The sequence below is a fragment of the Aptenodytes patagonicus genome, chromosome W (assembly GCF_965638725.1).
Source record: "Aptenodytes patagonicus chromosome W, bAptPat1.pri.cur, whole genome shotgun sequence".
In the NCBI taxonomy this organism is placed as follows: Eukaryota; Metazoa; Chordata; class Aves; order Sphenisciformes; family Spheniscidae; genus Aptenodytes; species Aptenodytes patagonicus.
In genome coordinates, this window is record NC_134981.1 from 25,671,548 (window position 1) to 25,696,381 (window position 24,834).

General features: G+C 42.7%; 1 long non-coding RNA gene across 1 annotated transcript; it reads left to right on the forward strand.

Annotated features, from left to right (window-relative positions):
* Positions 1-2,451: 2,451 nt before the first annotated feature.
* LOC143172062 (uncharacterized) lies at positions 2,452-18,798 on the forward strand. The gene is made up of 4 exons (XR_012997287.1): positions 2,452-2,679; positions 16,550-16,657; positions 17,245-17,332; positions 18,405-18,798. It is a non-coding gene; the product is annotated as an uncharacterized LOC143172062 (long non-coding RNA).
* The last annotated feature ends 6,036 nt before the right edge of the window (positions 18,799-24,834 follow it).

Below are 24,834 nucleotides of genomic sequence, written 5' to 3' on the forward strand. Positions count from 1 at the left end.
AAAAATTTCTTTACTGAAAGAGTGGTTAAACATTGGAACAGGCTGCCCAGGGAAGTGGTGGAGTCACCATCCCTGGAAGTATTTAAAAGACGTGCAGATGAGGCGCTTAGGGACATGGTTTAGTGGGCATGGTGGTGTTGGGTCGACGGTTGGACTCGATGATCTTAGAGGTCTTTTCCAACCTTAATGATTCTATGATTCTTTGAAATTAAGTGAATCTTCATTCAAAGATAGGTAAACATGGGAATGTCTGATAAGAAGATCACAAAGGTAGAAGAATGCCACCTGATAAGATCTAGTAGGTACAAATTCAAGCCCGCCCCCTATAGGCACCATATAGAATACAAATGGAGTAGCTTGGTAAGGTACTCGGAAACATAACAGGAGGTCATTTGCTTGATCATTTGAAATACCTTGGAGACTTCTACGATACAACATTGAGATACTGACTAAAGTAGCAGATTAAGTGCTCTGACACTTTACTGATAATTTTGGGAATTATATTCACTTCAAGTGGCATCACTGAAAACCGTCAAGCTGGGTGGAAGACTGGGAATGTTTCTAATGAAGGGACAGTTTCATTCAATATATTCATAATACTTTATTTCTTAAGCAAATTTCCCTTGTAGAAAACTCAATTAAGATGATAATTGGATTACAAATAACTGGCCTAGTGATAAGAAATATGAATTTTTATCAGGATTGTCACAAAATTTATATTTTTCCTATTGATTTACCTGGACATTTTGAAGCCCGCTTATACTTTGCTATGCAGTTAAAGATTTTGAGGAAGACATTCAAATTTGGGTGCATAAACCTAAGAACATAGCTTTTACTTTGTCTTTCATTTTCTCCTTTCTTTATATTTTAAAGGAAACTAGATAATTCAGAAGATGTTTTAATAGGATATGAAGCCTTTCACATTTAACACTCCTACCATCAAACATAGTGTTTACTCTCTTCAGCAGCTCAGTTTACATCAGTTGGCCTATTCACTGCAGTAAAAACTACATAGTGTATACAAGACTGAGCCTTAAATCATGAAGACCAATCTAGCAGGCAACAGCAGTGGTTAAACCACATGGTTAATATAATTCAACACACCTTTATTTATCATTTAACAATTCTTATAAATCTTCAAGCTGCATCTTCAGTTCATTTTCAGTCCTTCTAAAGGAAGTAGGTCTAGAACCAGCTTTTGATTTTTTTGCCTAAATTTGCTGTTATTGCCTTTTTATTTATTAATATTTTATTATAATTTGTTCTTATAAGCCTTTTGTATGAATAGGATTTAAAGCAGAAACATTTTTGTTTGCATTACTGGTTCAAGTAGCACCTGTCCCTTTTACCCCAATGCTTATTCTTGTGCCCCAACAATGCCCTCAGAACTGTTACAGGGAGGGGGGGAAGATTATTTCCAAGCCAAACCAGTTGTGCTGTCTGGTTCCAACCCCGTATCTATGTGAACAAGCCAAACTGAAGAGGAGGTACTGAGGATAGAGCAGCTTTAACCACCAAAGTAAATGTTTGTCACCTACTCCCTCAGATACAGGCTGTAGCTCAACAAATACTTTAAACCAAAAAAAAATGTGGGTTTTTTAGTAGAACTAAAAAGTGTAGCTGATTTATTTTTTTCAGCCAGACCTGCTATCCAATCCAGTTCAGTGTATGGCCAATGAACCAAAGTGCTTCTGATGGCAAAACGGAGGGAACTGCATGGAAGCAATGAAACGTGGCAAAAGATGGTGGAAAGTGGAATTTCTTCTCTGGCAGTACAGGCTTATGCTGGCAGAACTATAGTCTGAAGGGAATTTTATGATACAGTTAAGCTAGCAGAAACTGAAAGGAGCCTATCTCCTGATCCCTCCTGGCTGTGTGAAAGGCAAGATACTAACTGCAGTACAACTTGCTTAGAAGAATGAACACTACCTGAGACTATGAGCTTTTACCTCGGGGTCGATGTCACCTAAAGACCCAACCTAAGCCAGCTCTTGTCGGCTGAGAATGATAACATCAGTGCTCAGAAGTATAACTCCAGATCCTCAAAAGAATAGGAGGGAATGATAACATCAGTGCTCAGAAGTATATGTAACGCCCTGTAACAGTAATAGGAAAAGAACAAGGGCAAACCATACATCAATAGTTAACCTTTAAAGTTAACCTTTAAGAAAGACAAGAATGACTCAGACTGAAGGACGCCAAATTGAAGAGGTGAGCAAAAGGACACAGTGAGGAAGACTATTTACGACCACCAGAGGACCCTGAGAGACCACCAATGAACATAAGAGCGCATGCATTAAAGACTTTTACATATGTTGATGAGTTCCAGGAAGTAACATGAATATGTTAATCATTACTAGGAAATCTAATGAATATGTATATTCTAACTGTATATAACTTCTGGAGTTGAACAACTCGGCGCGCACATTAGGAGGAGTGATCCCCTGTGCGCCTGGCGCCAAAATAAAGAATGCCTGCTTTCTAAAACTCCAAACTGAGTCTTAGAGAGTTTTTCACCTGCCGACTTACGGTAACAGTTTTGGCGACCCAGATGGGACACTGCTCTTGAGCCTCGACGGATCCTGGGATCGCGGAACCTCAGCCGGCACCGAGGGATTCTCAGAGAGGACTTCTCCCGATCCCCGGACCAAAGAGCCCCTGAGTGAAGAACACTGTTTTGTGAGTATTAAGGCATTCTTTTGGAAATTTGGATACCTGCCTGTCAGACACAGCGAAAGCTCTGCAGGGTTGGGTTTGGGACCCGGGCAGGGGCTAGTCACCATTTGGTAGGGGTTAAACGTCCCCGTTTGGTTTGGAAGGGGTTAGAGTCCCCATTTGGTTTGGAAGGGGTTAAAGTCCCCGTTTGGTTTAAAAGGGATTGGAATTCCCCGCTCAAGGTAAATGTTAAGAGCAACCACGGTAACAAATACTGTAAGAACTTGTCTATTATTGTAAGCATTTTGTCTGTTTGTTATAGTTCGTCTGTTTGTCATAGTGACTGGTTATTTGTGGTGTTGTACGAAAGACTTGTTTGTGTGTGTGATTCCCCATGTATAAAATGGGCGCCGGATCATCCACGGGTGGGGAAATTTTAAAGAAATCACCTTTGGGTTGTATTTTAAAGCACTGGAAACAAATTGCAGGATCCCCTGGTGGGGTCGCAAAAAGGGACGATCTAATTAAGTATTGTAATCAATGGTGGCCACTATATAAACTAGAAGATGGAGAAAAGTGGCCAAGGAATGGTACTCTGAATTATAATACTCTGTTACAACTAAAGCTGTTTCTAAGGAGAGAAGGAAAATGGGATGAGGTATTGTATGCTGATATGTTCTTTACATTAAGGCAGCATCCCGAGTGGCAAAAGGAGTGTGGAATCAATTTGGCCCCAACTGATCCTCTGGTATTGGCATTGGAAAAGGAGAAGCGAGAGAGAGAAAAAGGGAAAGTGTTAAAAAGGTGTTGTTTGGCATGTAGTATTGGACAGAGATGTTTGAAGTTGACCCAGAATGAGCAGGAAGAGGATTTAGAGATGTTAGTGGCTCCAGGGTTGAGGCAGAGGCCTCAGAATCATGAACTTGAGCCCTTTGGGGCAGAGGGTGGATTGGACAATGAGTCCGAGAGAGATGCTGCAGGGGCCACGCCGGTGGCAAGAACTCGTAATCGACAGGGAACCGCGTTGCAAGCTCCATTAAGGCAAGCAGTAGGGAATGAGGGTCCGGTTGTAGTGAAAGTGCCTTTTTCAATCACACATTTAAATAATTGGAAAATAGCTGCCGGTAGTTATAGGGATGATTCCGATCGAGTGGCTAGTGCTTTTGAAATGATGATAAAATCTCAGGATCCAGATTGGAAAGATATCAAAGTTATCATGCAAGTATTGTTTGATAGTACAGAGAGGGAGATGATTCATGAGACGGCAAGGACTCAGGTTGAAGCCCAAATAGCGGCAGGGACATTATCCTGGCTGGGACCCTAATGATAATGGGCAGAAATTGTTATTAATGCAATATCAGAGGTGGGTTCTGTTTGGTATAAAAATGCTATACCAAAAGTGATAAATTGGTCAAAATTATACAAGGTTAAGCAGGATAGAAAGAAGCATCCCACTGATTTCCTAAATAAACTGAAGGGAGCTGCTCGGAAGTATACAACTCTGGATCCTGAGTCAGAGGAAGAAAAGAATCAGTTAACAACTTTGTTTATCAGGCAGTCTGCTGATGATATCCAAAGAAAGCTGCAGAAATTACAAGGAGCAGATGCCAGGGATCTGGGAAAATTGTTGGATGTGGCTTGGGTGATTTACAGAGATCAGCAGGAAGAAAAGGGAAATGCTAGATTGATCGCGACACTAGAAGGAACCTATGGTCCTTGAGGAGGACCCAGGGGAGGATTTAGAGGCAGTTATCAAGGAAGAGGACGTGTTAGAGGATTCCCAAGGTCCCCAATAGGAGAGATACAGTGTGCTTATTGTAGAAAAAAAAAAAAGGGGCACTGGAAATGAGAGTGCCCATCATTGCAGAAATTTGGGGAACAAGACACTCCCGTGTGAGCTGTAGAGGCAAGAGACTGAAAAAGACCGGAGGAATCTTCCCCAGCAGAACCTCTGGTTAAAATTAAGCTGGGGGAAGATGAAACTGAAATAGAATGTTTAGTCGATACAGGGGCCACCTATTCGGATTTGAACACAAAGAAACATGAGTTAGGATATGATACTGTGAGAATTATTGGTGCGACAGGAAAGCCGGAGACGCGGCCCTTCTTTAAACCCTTAAAATTTAAAATTGGAAAACAATGGGTAACGCATCAGTTTTTGTATCTACCAGGTGCACCAAAACCTTTAATAGGCCGAGATCTAATAGAAGCTGAAATAAAGTTTAAGAATGGAGAAGTAGAAGTGTCAATGCCTGAATCTAAATTTGTCCAAGCCTCAATATTATTATTGCAGGAAATTGAGCAGGTGGAAAGAAAAATCCTGGTTTACAGTTTTAGATTTAAAAGATGCCTTTTTCTGCGTCCCACTTGATTCCGGAAGCCAGGAATTGTTTGCCTTTGAATGGGAGAATCCTGAGACTGGAAGGAAAACCCAGTATATTATGGAGACAAGAAAATTGAAAGGGAGTAATGCTACAGTATGTCGACGATATACTAATAGCTGGGAACTCCCGAGAGGAATGCTTGGAACTGACAGTCAGTTTATTAAATTTCCTCGGACTTAGTGGTTACTGAGTGTCAAAAGGAAAGGCCCAAATTGCACAGGAAACTGTAATATATTTGGGCTTTGAAATTCTGAGGGGACAGAGACGATTATGGATTGCTAACTATGGACTGATGGTAAAACCCTTGTACAAATTATTGAAGTCATCAAAAGGTCCCCTGCAATGGTCAAATGAAGATCGAAATGCATACATTCAACTCAAAAGAGCTCTGATGAAGGCCCCAGCTCTGGGACTGCCTAATTTAGAAAAGCCATTTGAACTATTTACTCATGAAAGACAAGCAATAGCCCTTGGAGTTTTAACCCAGCAGTTGGGAGAATATAAAAGGGCTGTGGCCTACTTTTCTAAACAACTTGATCCGGTGAGCCAAGGATGGCCGAGTTGCCTAAGAGCAGTAGCTGCAACAGTGTTATTAATACAGGAGGCTCGAAAACTTACTATGGGACAAAAGATAACTGTTTATGTTCCACACATGGTGACCACAGTATTAGACCAGAAGGTTGTCTCCTAGTAGGATGCTAAAATATCAAGTAGTACTAATAGAACTAGACTATGTGACCTTAAAGACTACTCCCGTAATTAACCTTGCCATGTTTCTCTCAACTTGACAAGAAGGTGGCAAACCAGAACATGACTGTCTGCAGACCATTGAGGAAGTCTATTCAAGCAGACCTGATTTAAAGGATGTTCCCTTGCAGAATCCGGATTGGGAGCTATACATGGACGGTAGCAGCTTTATGAAAGAAGGAAAGTGGGTATCAGGATATGCAATCACCACCGTCGAAACGGTGGTGGAAGCACAAGCGCTGCCCATCAAGACGTCAGCTCAGAAGGCAGAACTGATAGCTCTCACCCGAGCTCTACAGTTAAGTGCAAATGAGTGTGTGAATATTTGGACAGATTCTAAATATGCTTTTGGAGTAGCACATGCACATGGAGCAATTTGGAAGGAAAGAGGATTGTTATCCTCACAAGGTATGGAGATGAAGCATAAAGAAGAGATCTTGAGCCTACTGGAGAGCATAAGGGCTCCGGCTGCTGTAGCTATTATGCATCGTAAAGCTCATCAGTCGGGACAAACCGCTCAGGAGCGAGGAAATAAGCTCGCTAATTTGGCTGCAAAGCAGGCTGCAGAAAAAGGCATTGGAGAAAATGTATTAGCGATAGTGCCAGGAAAAAGAATCTCCCTTCAGAAAAACCCTATTTATAATAAGCAAAATTTGAAATTACTTGAAACTTTACAAGCAGAAAGATGAGAAGACGGATGGGCAGTTACATCTACAGGTCTAGTAATAATACCTCATTCTCTCATGAATAATTTAGTAAAGAAAGAACATAACACTGTGCACTGGGGGACTGAAAATTTGCTAAAATATTTGCAGAAGTCGGTTATTAGCAGAAATATGGTGGAAATTATTAAATCAGTCACACAAAGATGCGAGCTATGTCGTAAAAACAACCCAAAAATGCAGAATAAAATTCAATTTGGAAAAACTACTGAGGGACAGGCACCTGGGGAATATTGGCAAATAGATTTTACCGAATTGCCAAGAAAAGGAGGGCTAAAGTATTTGTTGGTCCTCGTGGATACATATCCAGGTTGGCCTGAGGCCTTTCCATGTCGCACCGATAAGGCGAAAGATGTAGTAAAAATATCGTTGAAAGAAATAATTCCAAGATTTGGAGTACCTTTAGGGATGTCATCAGATAGGGGTCCACATTTTATAGCCAAGCAGTTACCGAAATAAGCAGACTGTTAGGTATTAGCTGGGATTTACATACCCCTTATAGGCCTCAATCTAGTGGTAAAGTAGAAAGAATGAATTATGCCCTTAAAACTCAGTTAAGCAAGATATGTCAGGAAACCTTGATGAATTGGACACAAGCTTTGCCTCTAGCTTTGTTAAGAATTAGAGTCCAACCACGAGGTAGACAACATTTCAGCCTGTACGAATTGATGTATGGACGACCGTACCAAACACCTGGACTGCCAGGAGAGATGCGAATACAAGGGGAGAATGATGCAAGAAGTTACTTGATTGCTCTCGGGAAAGTTTTACGAAAACTAAATAAGTATGTAGTCTTAAATGAATCTCTAGGTCTTGATTCCCCAGCGCATCCATTCCAGCCTGGAGATTGGGTATACATCAAATCCTGGACTTCTGAAAAATAGAAAAGACCATTTCAAATCTTGTTACAGCCCAAAATAACGTTTGTCTAGCCCTTAGTTGTGTCCAGGCTCAATTGTGGATGCAATCTATGGTAGCGGCAATTATAAGAGAAGGGAAAGAGGGCACCTCACCCACCGAAATTCGAAAGGTAATTTGGGATAATGCAACTAAATTTGAGAAAGAATTCCAATCCTGGTGGTACTTAGTTAATTTCACTTTTGATCCCGTCAACAATAAGGCTACAGCTTTTGTTTTAACAGTTCACAATGCTTCAGTATACACCATATACCCAATCATTGCATTAGGATTAAATCACAATGGAGCTATACTCTATCCATTAGAACATAGGGTATGGGCCCAACGAAATGGAAACAAATGGCAGACTGTTGATGTTAGTACATGTATTGTACGGCAACAACAAGGATTTATTTGCGAAAGTAACACCATTAAAGCCCAAGACGTGTGCCTTGACACTGAGCAAAAGGTCTGTCATTTTGAAGTGCATCCCGATGGAATGCTCGAAACTATGCTTGTATATATTGGAAAGGGATGTGTTTGTATGAGAACCTTTTGTGATTTTATATTTGTAGATAATGTCACAGTAGATAATAACAACCATTCAAATATATGTTTGCAACTTTACTAACATTATGGGATGTGATTTCAACTATACTGCTCCTGTTACCTCTTATCAATTACTACAATCCAATTATACAATACATGAAGATTTGTTACCTACCCCCATTGGAATGAATCTCACATTAGGAAAAAAGTTGCTACAACATAATGATTTGTGCCAATTACTAGAATGAGTTCAAGACAAAGGACATAGAACTTTAATTACTGTACATCATGATGCGGAAGAAATACATCATATCTTGGAAAGGGTGAAAAAGGATGGAGAACATCATTGGTGGGAAACTCTTCTTGGCTGGTCACCAACTGCAACAGGAATCCTGAACTTGATGCTCCATCCAATCGCTATTCTGATAATCCTAATTGTATTATGCCTATTACTGCACACAGGTGTTGTCTCTGCTGCCCTCCAGTACAAGTGACAGGCTCAGGCACTCCCTGCAGCCAGAGACCTGGACAGCTGTATGCTTACGTGAGGGCTTTGTCTGGGTCGCCACATTCCTTCTGGCGACGGCTTTCAGCCGAGTGGAAACCATAGCTGGTCCTCTTCTGGGAGGGCGATGACTACTAGTTGAGTTGGCCTCTAGAGCCAGGAGGGGGACTGCGCCCCGCCCGCTCGCCTTCCCTGCATGCCCTGCCTGTGCAAACTGCCGCGCCACGCCCTTCTGATGCGCCACATCCTGTTTCCCTGCCCTGTTCACCGCGTTCCAGGTCGGTCGCGCTCCCTGGGGGCTGCTCTTGTATGTGAGGGGGTTTGGCCACCGTCCCTCCTGTCCCCGCCCACGCTGAGTCAGAGCTGCCGCTCGTCAGGAGCTCCCTCCTCCGGCTTGGGGAGAGGGGGCTAGGGCACCCTCTCACTCCCTGCGCTTTTGCCTTCGCGGGTTTTGCTGCGGTTTTGCCACTTTAGGAAGGGTCCCCCGGCGCGATCCTCCGCTCCGGAGCCCTTCGCCTCGATGTCCCTTGCTCTTTCCTGTTAGTCCTTTACTTTAAGTAGCGCTTCTCAACCTTTTTAGAGCAGGCTTTATTTCAGTAGATTGAGAATTCCCTCATTTCAAAACAGAGGAGCTCCTGGGAGAGTAGACAGAAGGTGCTTTGCACCACATTAACTGTTTTTATCACCTCCTAAACTGAGGGGTGTTGCTTTAGGGTATACTGGTAGAACAGAAAAGCTTGCTGTGTTACTGCTTGAGTTTTACCTCTGTTAAGCAAAAACACAAACTTTCATTATCAGTCATTCCCTAAAACTGTCAATCTATAACCAAACTCAGTCTTAGCTATGTCTCCTGGTTTCGGCAGGGACAGAGTTAATTTCCTTCCTAGTAGCTGGTACAGTGCTGTGTTTTGGATTTAGGATGAGAACAATGTTGATAACGCACCGATGTTTTAGTTGTTGCTAGGTAATGCTTACACTAGCCAAGGACTTTTTAGTTTCCCATGCTCTACCGACTGAGAAGGCTGGAGGTGCACAAGAAGCTGGGAGGGGGGCACAGCCAGGACAGCTGACCCCAACTGGCCAAAGGGATATTCCATACCATGTGATGTCATGCTCAGCATATAAAGCTGGGGGAAGAAGAAGGAGAGGGGGGACGTTCGGAGTGATGGCGTTTGTCTTCCCAAGTAACCGTTACGCGTGATGGAGCCCTGCTTTCCTGGAGATGGCTGAACACCTGCCTGCCGATGGGAAGCAGTGAATGAATTCCTTGTTTTGCTTTGCTTGCGTGCGCAGCTTTTGCTTTACCTATTAAACTGTCTTTATCTCAACCCACGAGTTTTCTCACTTGTACCCTTCCAATTCTCTCCCCCATCCCACTGTGGGGGGAGTGAGCGAGCGGCTGTGTGGTGCTTAGTTGCCGGCTGAGGTTAAACCACAACACTGGTAAAATATTAGCTCCTAATCTGCAGGTTGGTTGAGGATCAACACTGATTAGCAGAAGAATATGCAGAAATGTCTTTATGCCTTTTTGCACTTCATCTGTCCTTTAATTTATATTCATTGTCTGTAATCCCAAGGTCTAATCTGGCAGCCAGGATCAATGAGAATGAGGATATACTTCATGGCTATGTTTTGCTGTCAGCAAAGCTAAAATCTTATTCCTGTCCTCACGTCCCACCCTTGCACTGCAGTTTCCCACTCTCAGTGGTATTAATGCATGCGTGGCCAGGGCCATGGTGTAAATTGGATGACTAAAACGATGCAGGATAAAAAAAATCAAACCGACCCCCACAGCACAACTTTTTTCTTTAACTTGCAACAGTTTGGTAATTTATAATTTGCAGTGCAGCTCCACAAGTAGATGAATTGGCACACTTGGCCTTCTTGCTAAAGAAATGTGTCATAGAACTATGCACTTAGCCCTTCATTCTGTAATCTTTATTACTGGATCTAATTACAGATTAACCTGAAATACAAGTGTCCTGGTTTAACCTCAGTCGGCAACTGAGCACCACACAGCCGCTCGCTCACTACCCCCAACCCCGGTGGGATGGAGGAGAGAATTGGAAGAGCACAAGTGAGAAAAACTCATGGGTTGAGATAAAAACAGTTTAATAATTGAAATAAAATTATAATAATAATAATGTAATAATAATAATGATAATACACAAAGCAAGCGATGCACAGTACAATTGCTCACCACCCGCCGACCGATGCCCAGCCAGTCCCCGAGCAGCGGCCCCCCCAGGCCAGCTTTCCCCAGTTTATGTACTGAGCATGACGTCACATGGTATGGAATGTCCCTTTGGTCAGTTTGGCTGTGCCCCCCTCCCAGCTTCTTGTGCACCTCCAGCCTTCTCAGTCAGTAGAGCATGGGAAACTAAAAAGTCCTTGGCTAGTGTAAGCATTACCTAGCAACAACTAAAACATTGGTGTGTTATCAACTTTGTTCTCATCCTAAATCCAAAACACAGCATTGTACCAGCTACTAGGAAGGAAATTAACTCTATCCCTGCTGAAACCAGGACAATATCCACCCCTTATTCTATACCATCTACGTCATGCTCAAGTCTCATATTTTCCAGTACATTTTCATTAATCACCACCCCCCTTCTTTTTAACGTATATACAAACACACAGAGATATCATTCCCTTAGTCTATGGGCCGTCCCTCTAAAATGTTCGGTGAGTTCATTTAGTCCATGACTTCGGGCTCCATCTGTCATAATAATCTTTCAGGGCAGGAAAGATGGAGATGGTATGTGGTGTTGGATTGTTTCATGTTGAAGTCAGTTCTGGTACCATCATCACTGTGCTTTGCTTGGTTTCATTGAAGTTATTCTTCATTAATCTGGGTGATTCTTATTGTAATATCATTAGTATGGCATATAATATTATGTAGCACTTAACATCACATAATTCAGATCATTGGCTATTCTCACCCAAAATCAAATCCCCTTGAGGTACACATCGGACTTCCCCATCCTTCCGCATTATCCACCAAGGGCACCCAGGTCCTTGAGCAAAAGCAATCCCATGGATGGGTCTGCCTCTGCCCGAGGCAGGAATAACCCAAACTGTTTTCCCCAACATATTTCTTATGTGCACTACAGGGACTTTATTCCCATCTACAGTACGTTAAAGTTCTGACTGGGCAGGGCCTGCTTGATTGGCAGATCCCCGAGTGTTGACTAACCAGGTGGCCTTTGCTAAATGTGTGTCCCAATGTTTGAATGTCCCGCCACGCATTGCTCTCAGCGTAGTCTTTAACAGTCCATTGTATCGTTCAATTTTCCCGGAGGCTGGTGCATGATAGGGGATGTGATACACCCACTCAGTGCCGTGCTCTTTGGCCGAGGTGTCTATGAGGTTGTTTCGGAAATGAGTCCCGTTGTCTGACTCAATTCTTTCTGGGGTGCCATGTCGCCATAGGACTTGCTTTCCAAGGCCCAGGATAGTGTTCTGGGCAGTGGCATGGGGCACGGGATATGTTTCCAGCCATCCGGTGGTTGCCTCCACCATTGTAAGCACATGGCGCTTGCCTTGGCGGGTTTGTGGGAGTGTGATATAATCGATCTGCCAGGCCTCCCCATATTTATATTTCAGCCATCATCCTCCATACCAAAGAGGCTTTAACCGCTTGGCTTGCTTGATTGCAGCGCATGTTTCGCATTCATGGATAACCTGCGCAATAGTGTCTATGGTCAAGTCCACCCCTCAATCACGAGCCCATCTGTATGTTGCATCTCTTCCTTGGTGACCTGAGGTGTCATGGGCCCACCGAGCTAGAAATAACTCACCCTTATGTTGCCAGTCCAGATCCACCTGAGCCACTTCAATCTTAGCAGCCTGATCCACCTGCTGGTTGTTTTGATGTTCTTCAGTGGCCCGACTCTTAGGTATGTGAGCATCTACGTGACGGACTTTTACAACCAGGTTCTCCACCCGGGCAGCAATATCTTGCCACAATGCGGCAGCCCAGATGGGTTTGCCTCTGCGCTGCCAGTTGCTCTGCTTCCATTGCTGCAACCACCCCCACAGGGCATTTGCCACCATCCATGAGTCAGTACAGAGATAGAGCACTGGCCACTTCTCTCGGTCAGCAATGTCTAAAGCCAGCTGGATGGCCTTTACTTCTGCAAATTGGCTCGATTCACCTTCTCCTTCAGCAGTTTCTACAACTTGTCGCATAGGACTCCATACAGCAGCTTTCCACCTCCGATGCTTTCCCACAATACGACAGGACCCAAGGATGTTCAAAATACTGAAAAATTACTGTAATTATATAGGAAACATCATAGAAGAAGGTAGTGACACTGCCATTCTGCATTTCCTCCGTAAAAAAACTCTCAGAAAAGTCACTGTAATTGCTAGTTGTCTCCACGAAATGGTCTCCGTGGTACAGTAACAGCTTCATTGTGAAACTTACATACCACACTAAGGTCAAGGTCAATGTTCTAAAAACAAACCTCACAAGCGAGACATCACTATTCACTGCAGACCACAGCAAACTGCAAAAACCAACACCAATCTTCAACATGTACAGCAGGAAAAAGAGCACAATGCAGATTATACAAATCAATATCGAGAACAGAGAAACCAACATTGTGACCCACAAGTGTTAACAGATATAAGTTCCTTAATACACTCCGGTTAATCTGTTATTATCTCAAACCCTTCGTGCCCCACATTGGGCGCCAAAAAGGACTGTCATGGTTTAACCTCAGTCGGCAACTGAGCACCACACAGCCGCTTGCTCACTACCCCCCACCCCGGTGGGATCGGGGAGAGAATTGGAAGAGCACAAGTGAGAAAAAACTCGTGGGTTGAGATAAAAACAGTTTAATAATTGAAATAAAATTATAATAATAATATTATAATAATAGTGATAATACACAAAGCAAGTGATGCACAGTACAATTGCTCACCACCCGCCAACCGATGCCCAGCCAGTCCCTGAGCAGCGCCCCCCCCCGGCCAGCTTTCCCCAGTTTATGTACTGAGCATGACGTCACATGGTATGGAATGTCCCTTTGGTCAGTTTGGCTGTGCCCCCCTCCCAGCTTCTTGTGCACCTCCAGCCTTCTCAGTCGGTAGAGCATGGAAAACTAAAAAGTCCTTGACTAGTGTAAGCATTACCTAGCAACAACTAAAACATCCGTGTGTTATCAACTTTGTTCTCATCCTAAATCCAAAACACAGCACTGTACCAGCTACTAGGAAGGAAATTAACTCTATCCCTGCCGAAACCAGGACAACAAGCTGGATCAGGTGAAGGCACCCAACTGCATTTCTAGAAAATTACATAGACAATATACAGATTATGGTGATTTCTTAGCAAGATTTTATGCTTGCTTTATGCAAACTTTGCATCATATTTTTGTCCCACAAGTGGGGTCCGGTACCTGGCGTGCAATAAGCCAATCCTACACACAGAGCTATTTATTTATCTCATGTTTGCGCAAAGATGGGTGCTAGGTGGTAATTCCACAAAGCTAGCACACCACACAAAAGAACTACAGCGTATTTATCTTGTTACATGATTAGCAAAAGCCTGCCTACGTTCATGCTCCTTGGTTAGTTATGTTCAAATTAGCCTCGCTTGCCATGTATGCTCCTTGGAGGTGTGGGGGGGCAAGTCTTTCCAGTCTTAAATTGAGTTGGTGGTCGCGATCTCCCGCTGCCGCCTTGACCTTTCCCCTAGTTACCGCAGTTTTTTGCTGACTTCTTGGTTTTTTGGCAATCAGCTAGCCTCCAGCGCCTTCTAGGGCAGGATGTTCCCCTTTTATCAGTCTTTTAGTTCTTCTTCAAGGGCATAGTCGTTGTAAGGCATGCATTGTTTATACAAGGTAATCAGGCTAGAAAAATGAAGACTACAGTCTAGGTATTAACCCAAACATATGGCTACAATATGGCCACATATTTTTTTATTTGGTTCAAGAAATCCAAAAACTGGTCTTCCTATATCATAAAATCATGGCCACTGAATGCATTATCAATTAATTCCTCCTTTCCATCAAACATGTTCATGTCCATATAGAAAGAAATAGTTAGGATGCTGAGTTACTATGCTGAGTCTATCTCCTCAACTCTTATACTGTGGGAATCTTTTGGAAAGTTAGCCAGCTCCAGGGCAGTTTGTGTGAAGGAAATTATAGAAAGATTACTGCAGAAAAAATAATTTAGGACATGTCGTGCCTATTGATACATGCTAAAACCTTGGAGCTTTTTTGTGGTTTTTTGATATTTTGTTTTTTTCTGGGTAGTAGTTATTTTGCTTGAGTTATTCCTTTTATTTCATTTATGGCTTTTATTGTGAATCAAAGGCTTAGCTTCTACTGAGAAAGGATAATTATTTAATAATTATTTATTGTTAATTGCAATAATTAACTAAAAAAGTGTTGTCATTTTGGGCTAGATCTCATTTTGCTTCTGTGATTTCTTTTGTAAGGTTTATATTGATTGACAATTTTAATAAGACTTCCAGGCTGACAGAGTAGTATGTTACAGTCATTTAGGCTAAAGCCCACTATAACATGATTCCTTTAGTAAAAGAGCTAAGGACTTCTACATGTTAGGGCTGGAGAGTTAAAAAGGGAGCCAATAGAATAAAAATAGGTGGAATCTGTCTGAAAGCATCAAGCTGCCCATCAACTTTGCTCCAAAGCTTAAATACCATAAATGCATGATAGCTTTACTTCTCTCTTAGCTTCCACCCATATTCCCATCTACCACAAATGCTCTTGTTCTCCCCCTTCTGTGATGCACAAAACTGGACCAAATTTGGGTGAGATGTGAATGCAAAACATAGCAAAGTCTCTAAGCCCACCTTGTTCTGACTGATGACTAACCTGTGTAGGAAGTTGTTTGTAAGGGCCATTTATATATCAGAGCTGAGAATACCAGACTGGCCACATAGTACTTTCCAAATATGTATCTGATGGTATCAAGGGAGGACAGGACAGGTTTATGGCCACATTTGCAATCTCATTGTATTTTTGCTCTATATAGAGCAAAAATACAATGTGATAAATCCTAAATAAATATTCTACACAGAGAATAACTTGAAAAATCTACTACATAAATTAAAAAAACAACAACAACCAAATACAGCTATTATAATAAAGATGCTATATGAATGTTGTGGTTTAACCCGGCAGGCAGCTAAACACCACACAGCTGTTTGCTCACTCCACCCCCCACCAGTGGGATGGGGGAGAGAATCAGGAAAAAAAAAAGTAAAATTTGTGGGTTGAGATAAAGACAGTTTAATAGGACAGAAAAGGAAGGGAAAATAATAACAACAACAATAATAAAAGAATATACAAAATAAGTGATGCACAATGCAATTGCTCACCACCCACCGACCGATGCCCAGCCAGTTCCCAAGCAGCGGTCACCGCCCCCCCCAGCCAACTCCCCCCAGTATAAATACTGAGCATGACGTCACATGGTATGGAATATCCCTTTGGCCAGTTTGGGTCAGCTGTCCTGGCTGTGCCCCCTCCCAGCTTCTCGCTGGCAGGGCCTGAGAAGCTGAAAAGTCCTTGACTAGTGTAAGCACTACTTAGCAACAACTAAAACATCAGTGTGTTATCAACATTATTCTCATTCTAAATCCAAAACACAGCACTATACCAGCTACTAGGAGGAAAATTAACTCTATCTCAGTTGAAACCAGGACAGTATATCAACTCATAATTTTCAGTCTAATATAACTAAGGTTCCAAAGTAAATTTTTTTTAAACTTTGGTTTTACCACTTTAGGTGCCCAATTTAAGAATTAACCATCCAGAATTAGAGGAAAATTTTGAACTTTAAAATTCTGAAAGGTGTTGAGTAGAACATCCTGAAGACTGTCACAGAACAAATAAATTGTAGTCAGTGTAGAGTGCCAGATTCTTGCCCTGCTTTATCAACCTACCGCATTTCTGTTTTGAAGGGATAACTTCATAGGAAAAGGGAATAAACGGTAGCCAGTTTGCATATTCATTCAACTTCTCATTTATGATTGCTCACAAATATGCTAACTGTTGGATGTCTCAGATTCTCTGCTTGCTTGAGGTCCTTTACAGTATACTTTATTTTAGTGTAGTTATGTCCCTGGGCCTTTTACCTGCTGAATCCAACCCTTCAACTTGTTTCATTTTCTGAACCAATCTCCGTATTCAAGATTGCAGCCTGACTTCCCACAGCAAGTGAGTATCCACATTCCCTCCCACCACTGCCCCCTTTCTCTAACTTCTTTTCAACTTGGGGGAGGAGGTGGGGATGTTATGGAAAAACTTAAAAAACTTGGAGCAATAAGGGATATAGAAAATTATGAGGTAATGCCAAAAACTTAAATGACCCTCACCTTTTCTTTTCCCAAACAAGCCAAAGCCTGGAATGTCAGCTAAGACTGAAAGAGCAGATTCCATTGTACAATTGATAGAAATTTCTGAAAATCTTTTTTAGTATGAAAATGGAAAATGGAAAATGGAAATGGAAATCCTTGCCTCTCCCAGCTCCACCGTGGACTCTCCATGGGCTGCAGCTTTCTTCGGAGCACATCCACGTGCTCCAGTGTGGGGTCCTCCACAGGCTGCAGTGTGGATATCTGCTCTAGTGTGGTACTCCCCACAGGCTGCAGGGGAATTTCTGCTCTGGCACCTGGAACAACTCCTCCCCCTCCTTCTTTTCTGACCTTGGTTTTTGCATGATTGTTTCTCACACTTTTTTTTCCCTTACTTCTCTCTCACACTGTTGTGCGGTGTTTTACCCTTTCTTAAATATGTTTTCACAGAGGCACTACCAACTTGGCTAATTGGCTCAGCTTTGGCCAGCGGTGGGTCTGTTACATAGCCAGCTGGAACTGTCTCTGTCCAACACAGGTACAGGCACTGGTCTTTTCTCATACAGGCCACCCCTGCAGCCCCCCTACTGCTAAAACCTTGCCACATAAACCCAATGCAGTTACAGATCTACTTTTGCCCAAAGTGAATATTTTTCATAGTTATTTGTAAGTTACATTGCTGGAAGATCACATCTGACAGTCTGTTTTGAAATCATCATTCCTAATTACACTGATGTGCAGTTCTGAACAAATTTGAAGCCCAAACACTAAACTCTAACAAGAGCCATATATTTTTTTAGGATTTACTCTACAATACAAAGACAGAAGGAGTTGAAAGTACACTGAAGTTTATAGTTCCAAGTGATATTCTGTGAAGAAGTAGTCTGAAAAAAAATGTGCATTTTATAAAAACAAGTTCAGGATTATGTACCCTCACATGTCTAATCAACTGCAAAAATACAAGGAAGCAACTGGCTAGCAGTACTCTTGAGACAAAAAGATGGACAAGGTGGCCTCTTGAGGTCTCTTTCAGACATATTTTGGAAGTTTCCATAGGCCAAAGTCTAGTGTTCTCTCACAGTAGAAGAAAAATACAATACACCAGCCTGTGCCAAATGTGGGTTTAAAGAATATTTAGTTAGTGTCTTTTCTCATGCTGAAATTACAATCCTATTAAAACAGCTGGAATTATAGTTTAGCAGGGAAATTATATCATTAAATATCAATTCTTAATAAAGAAATTCTTGGAAATATCAGACTTTAAAAGACAGACCATGAACTCAGCCTAAATCAGGCCTTGATTTATGCTCTTGTGATTTCAAGGCAACCTCTGAATGGTTATTGTACCATTTACTGAGACAATTTAAGTGACTAACAGTGGAATTATGAAAAAGCGTATCTGAATGCTACAAAACTACGACAGTTAATGTTACAATCTGTGGATTCAAAGTTGTTGACTAATAAGAGAAAAATTGCTATGTTGTTATGGGGGAAAGAAGAGGTTCAATAATCAGAAGGAAGTAGAGCAGCTATGTAACAGGACATGTAATCACCATTTCTCTTTCAGTATTGCATTCTCACCGATTCTTTTTTTGGCTTCTCTGTTTCAGGTGTAGGTCTCAGCATCAGTGATAATGGTTTTCGCCATGGCAACCAGGATGGTGGCAACACGGCAAACTCCCAGACTGTAGAGCTTAGAAAAATACCAATAGCAGACGCTCATCTCTAACTCCACCGTTTGTTTGTTCTGTTATTTTTAACTCAAACCTCAGTATTTTTTAGTTTTTACTTCCTTTTGCACTAAAACACTTTATGAAACTGTGTAGTGGAATCCTGTGAGCTTTACTGGATGTTTAATAAAGACTGTTTGAGGTTTTGTATATCAGAAAATAAACTATAAATTTTTACAGTGACTGAGCATCAACAGATACAGTGGGAATTGGCCTAGATTTGTATCTTCTAGCTAGATGACATATTTCACAAACTGTAGCTTTTTTAATTAACCTGTATAGAATCATAGAATCATAGAATAGTTTAGGTTGGAAGGGACCTCTAAAGGTCATCTAGTCCAACCCCCCTGCCATGGGCAGGGACATCTTCCACTAGATCAGGTTGCTCAGAGCCCTGTCCAGCCTGACCTTGAATGTTTCCAGGGATGGGGCATCCACCACCTCTCTGGGCAAACTGTTCCAGTGTTTCACCACCCTCAGCGTAAAAAATTTCTTCCTTATATCTAGTCTATATCTGCCCCCCCTTTAGTTTAAAGCCATTCCCCCTTGTCCTGTCGCAACAGGCCCTGCTAAAAAGTCTGCCGCCATCTTTTTTATAAGCCCCCTTTAAGTACTGATAGGCTGCAATAAGGTCTCCCCAAAGCCTTCTCTTCTCTAGGCTGAACAACCCCAACTCTCTCAGCCTTTCTTCATAGGAGAGGTGTCCCATCCCCCTGATCATTTTCGTGGCCCTCCTCTGGACCCACTCCAACAGGTCCGTGTCTTTCTTATGCTGAGGGCTCCAGAGCTGGATGCAGTACTCCAGGTGGGGTCTCACCAGAGCAGAGTAGAGGGGCAGAATCACCTCCCTCGACCTGCTGGCCACACTTCTTTTGATGCAGCCCAGGATATGATTGGCCTTCTGGGCTGCGAGCGCACATTGCTGGCTCATGTCCAGCTTTTCCTCCACCAGTACCCCCAAGTCCTTCTCGGCAGGGCTGCTCTCAAGCCCTTCATCCCCCAGCCTGTATTGATACCGGGGGTTGCCCCGACCCAGGTGCAGGACCTTGCACTTGGCCTTGTTGAACCTCATGAGGTTCACACAGGCCCACTTCTCAAGCTTGTCCAGGTCCCTCTGGATGGCATCCCATCCCTCTGATGTGTCGACCGCACCACTCAGCTTAGTGTCATCTGCAAACTTGCTGAGGGTGCACTCGATCCCACTGTCTATGTCATTGATGAAGATATTAAACAGTACCAGTCCCAATACGGACCCCTGCAGGATGCCACTCATCACCAATCTCCATCTGGACATTGAGCCGTTGACCACTACCCTCTGGATGCGACCATCTGTCCTGGTTTCGGCAGGGATAGAGTTAATTTCCTTCCTAGTAGCTGGCACAGTGCTGTGTTTTGGATTTAGGATGAGAACAAAGTTGATAACACACCAATGTTTTAGTTGTTGCTAGGTAATGCTTACACTAGCCAAGGACTTTTTAGTTTCCCATGCTCTACCGACTGAGAAGGCTGGAGGTGCACAAGAAGCTGGGAGGGGGCACAGCCAAACTGGCCAAAGAAACATTCCATACCATGTGACGTCATGCTCAGTACATAAACTGGGGAAAGCTGGCCTGGGGGGGCCGCTGCTCGGGGACTGGCTGGGCATCGGTCGGCGGGTGGTGAGCAATTGTACTGTGCATCACTTGCTTTGTGTATTATCATTATTATATTATTATTATTATCATTTTATTTCAATTATTAAACTGTTTTTATCTCAACCCACAAGTTTTTTCTCACTTGTGCCCTTCCAATTCTCTCCCCCATCCCACCAGGGTTGGGGGGAGTGAGCAAGCGGCTGCATGGTGCTCAGTTGCCGACTGAGGTTAAAACACGACACCATCTAACCAATTCCTCATCCACTGGACAGTCCACCCATCAAATCCATACTTCTCCAGTTTAGAGAGAAGGATGTTGTGGGGGACCATGTCAAAGGCCTTAATATGTGTATGTGTAACTGTTTAATAAAAACAATAGAGTCGTTTTGATACAAACAAGTCTGTTATTTCTGCTCACTGTTTATGGAGATGGAAGATGATGCAGACACTCTGTTGGACAGGAAAGCATTTTAATTACACAGTTCTATGTTTCCTAGGCTGTACATTTGGACTGGTTTTTGAGAACCCAAATCTGTGAACTTTACAGATACAATTGAAGGGTTTAAGTACTGCATTACAAACGGGGTCAGATCAGTAATCTGGGGTCATAAACCATCAAGAAAAGATCTTCCCTTGGGAAAAAAATACAGAGGAAGTATTTCAGAACTGAGAGGGGGAGGCAGACTGATCTTGTAGGAATCATTAATTCTGCTTCTGCATAGACACTTTGGAACAAAAACACATTAAAGCAGGAGGCCAAGGGAATTTTTCTCTGAACGTTTCTGAGCATATATAGAAATACAGTAAATGAGAAGCAAGCCTTTCATACCTACTTCAGGAACTTGCCTAAAAGCTTTAAGCTGTGCAAGGTCTGAGAAACAGCCTCTCCTTTTAAAAGAAAACCTTTTTTATGGAAACTTTTTTGTGAATTTTACTGTAACTATATACAAATTTTACTATAATTATTTGTTGATGTGAAAAAAAACAAACCACCTTTTCTGTGCCCCAAAAACTGTAACTGTGTTTGTAATAACTGCTAGGACTGAAAAGGACAGCTTGCAATCGTCACTCATATCCAGAAGAAGAGATTATCTTTAAACAGATAGGCTTGGTCTAATGCAAAGGCATTCACAAACACATGTAACTATATTTCTAGTCAGTAAAGTTCTTAAACAAGTGCTTTCGAAGTATATGTTTGAACTGACGGGAAATAAGCACGTCTCTACTTAATAAGTACATGCTTTGCTGCATTAAGCCTTAAATTTCTGACTCTCAGCAATTTTGTTGACTGTTTTATATGCTACAGAGCAAAAATGGACAAATCTTTGCAGTCAGTAGCAAAACTTACTGGGGGAGTGAGGGTGGGGAGGAATGAGCTTTGCTTCACCATGGGCAGTATACTGAAGTATATTGAAGTCAGTAAGACATATGCATCTGCATAGCAGGGGCAACCTTTAAAACCGTGTGCAGTGCATCTGAAGCATAATGGATAATAACTTCATAAAAGAGTGAATTATCTAAGCATATTTTGCAATTCACTTTTCTACAAGATAAACCCATACCTAGACCTGCTGAAAAGGGCATTCTGGGCACTTGAATGAACTCCAAGTATCATTGAAATAAGACTCTCAGCATGAAGTTAAAATTGGTTTTGTACATTTTGCAATATAATGATAATGTACTTATTTATTTTCTACAGAGGAAACTTGGCTCTTGAAGGGTTTATTATTTTATTTTATTTTATTTTATTTTATTTTATTTTATTTTTCATTAATCAACTTAGTTGAGCATTGGCCATTGCTGATATTTCTCATCTATCCACTAAATTCTTAGCATGAACTCGGACCCAAGAGAATGATTGCAATACTTGTTCAATTGTGAGAAAGTTAGGGCTGTAACAGATGTTTCATTACTTGCAGTACGTGCTGTGAGAAAGTTTGTAAAAGGAGGAGGTATGATTTTGATTCACCACCATAAATGTTAATACTTTGTGTCACTTCGACTTGTTGCACAACTGGCCTGGTTAGGGATTTAAAATAAATTTATCAGCATTTTCAGAGCAGATCAGTACGATGATGTCCGCTCTCCCCTGAGTCGGAGGACCACGACTGCCGGAACAGTGACTTTCCATTTGTGGACACTGAAATTGTAAGGGACCAGCTCTATCAGCTGAATGTTCACAAGTCCATGGGGCCTGATGGGATTCATCCCAGAGTACTGAAGGAGCTAGCGGATGTTACAGCAGGACCCCTCTCAATCATCTACCAAAGGTCTTGGGAGTCTGGGGACGTCCCTGCTGACTGGAAGCTAGCCAACGTTATTCCAATCTACAAGAAGGGTGTGAGGGAAGACCCAGGGAACTACAGACCTGTTAGTCTAACCTCAGTACCTGGAAAAATTATGGAAAAGTCCACACTGGGTGCTATTGAAAGGCACTTAAAGGACAAAGCAGTCATCAGGCACAGTCAACACGGGTTCACAAAGAGAAAGTCCTGTTTAACTCATTTGATATCCTTCTATGATAAGGTCACTTGCCTAGTGGATGAAGGGAAGGCAGTGGATGTAGTTTTTCTGGATTTTAGTAAGGCTTTTGATACTGTCCCTCACAGCATCCTTCTGGACAAGTTGTCCAACTGTGAGATGAGCAGGTACACGGTGCCCTGGGTGAAGAACTGGCTGAAGGGCAGGGCTCAAAGGGTTACAGTGAATGGGGCTACATCTGGCTGGTGACCGATCACCAGCGGTGTTCCTCAGGGCTCAATCCTAGGGCCAGTTCCATTCAATATATTTATCAATGATCTGGATGCAGGAGTTGAATGCACCATTAGCAAGTTGGCTGAGGATACCAAACTGGGAGGTGCTGTTGACTCTCTTGAGGGACAAGAGGCCTTGCAGAGGGATCTAGATAGATTGGAGCATTGGGCAATCATCAGTGGCATGAAATTTAACAAGAACAAATGCCAGATTCTGCACCTGGGATGGAGTAACACTGGACACAAGTATAAATTGGGAGAGGAGTGGCTGGAGAACAGCCCTGCAGAAAGGGATCTGGGGGTGCTGGTCGACAGCAGGCTCAATAGGAGTCAGCAGTGTGCCCTGGCAGCCAAGAGGGCAAACCGCATCCTGGGGTGCATCAAACACAGCATAACCAGTCGGTCAAAAGAGGTGATTATCCCGCTGTATTTAGCGTTGATGCGGCCTCACCTTGAGTATTGTGTGCAGTTCTGGGCCCCACAATTTAAGAATGATGTGAAGGACCTTGAATGCATCAAGAGGAGGGCAACAAAGCTGGTGAAAGGGCTGGAAGGCATGTCCTATGAGGAGCGGCTAAGGACTCTGGGTTTGTCTAGTTTGGAGAAAAGGAGGCTGAGGGGCGACCTCATTGCTCTCTACAGCTTCCTGAGGAGGGGAAGTGGAGAGGGAGGTGCTGATCTCTTCTCCCTGGTATCCAGTGACAGGACGCGTGGGAATGGTTCAAAGCTGCATCAGGGAAGGTTCAGACTTGACGTTAGGAAGCATTTCTTTACCGAGAGGGTGGTCAAACGCTGGAACAGGCTTCCTAGAGAGGTGGCCAATGCCCCAAGCTTGTCAGTGTTTAAGAGGCATTTGGACAATGCCCTTAATACTATGCTTTAACTTTTGGTCAGCCCTGAAGTGGTCAGGCAGTTGGACTAGATGATCATTGTAGGTCCCTTCCAACTGAAATAGTCTAGTCTAGTCTAGTCTAGTCAATTCTATTTTATTCTATTCTAATGGGTATTTTGCTCCTGGTGATGCTATGGATCACCGGGACTATGGATTACGGTTGGACTCGATGATCTTAGAGGTCTTTTCCAACCTTAATGATTCTGTGATCAGTTCTAGGCTACAGGAACAGCTGTCAAAGGCAAGCACTTCAGTATGTACGAGGGGAAAAAAGCCATAAGTAGCTCTACCATATTGACTAAGAAAATGGGGATTGGAGTCAGAACCTCCGAAGGTCCCTTCCAATCTAAATTATTCAATGATTCAGTCATTGTTTACAGCTGAGTAGTGGAGAGCTTCTGCTTTGAAGTACATATTGTATTAGTGATTGCCTTTAAACTGATCAAGTTCAGTTTATATACAAGAGCCTTGGTATGTTTCTAATTTTCTGAAAAGATCATAGTTTTAGGACTGGGGAATAATGAATGACACACGTGGGGAGAAAAATCTGCCCAACATATTTATCTTTGGTTCCTTGGTTGAATTGGTAGTTGCATAAATGCTTCAGGATTCTTAGGCTCAAATCTGCCCATATCTTCATACCATTCTGTCCTGGTTCCCGGGGGTGGAAACACAGCCCCACCATTTGCCATGGACTGATCCAGACTGCACTAGAACCGGGTGGAGCTCCAGAACACCTGCAATACATTGATGACATCATCGTGTGGGGCAACACAGCAGGAGAAGTTTTTGAAAAAGGGAAGGAAATAGTCCAAATCCTGCTGAAGGCCGGTTTTGCCATAAAACAAAGTAAGGTCAAGGGACCTGCACAGGAGATCCAGTTTTTAGGAATAAAATGGCAAGATGGACGTCGTCAGATCCCAATGGATGTGATCAACAAAATAACAGCCATGTCTCCACCAACTAGCAAAAAGGAAACACAAGCTTTCTTAGGCGTCATGGGTTTTTGGAGAATGCATGTTCCAAATTAC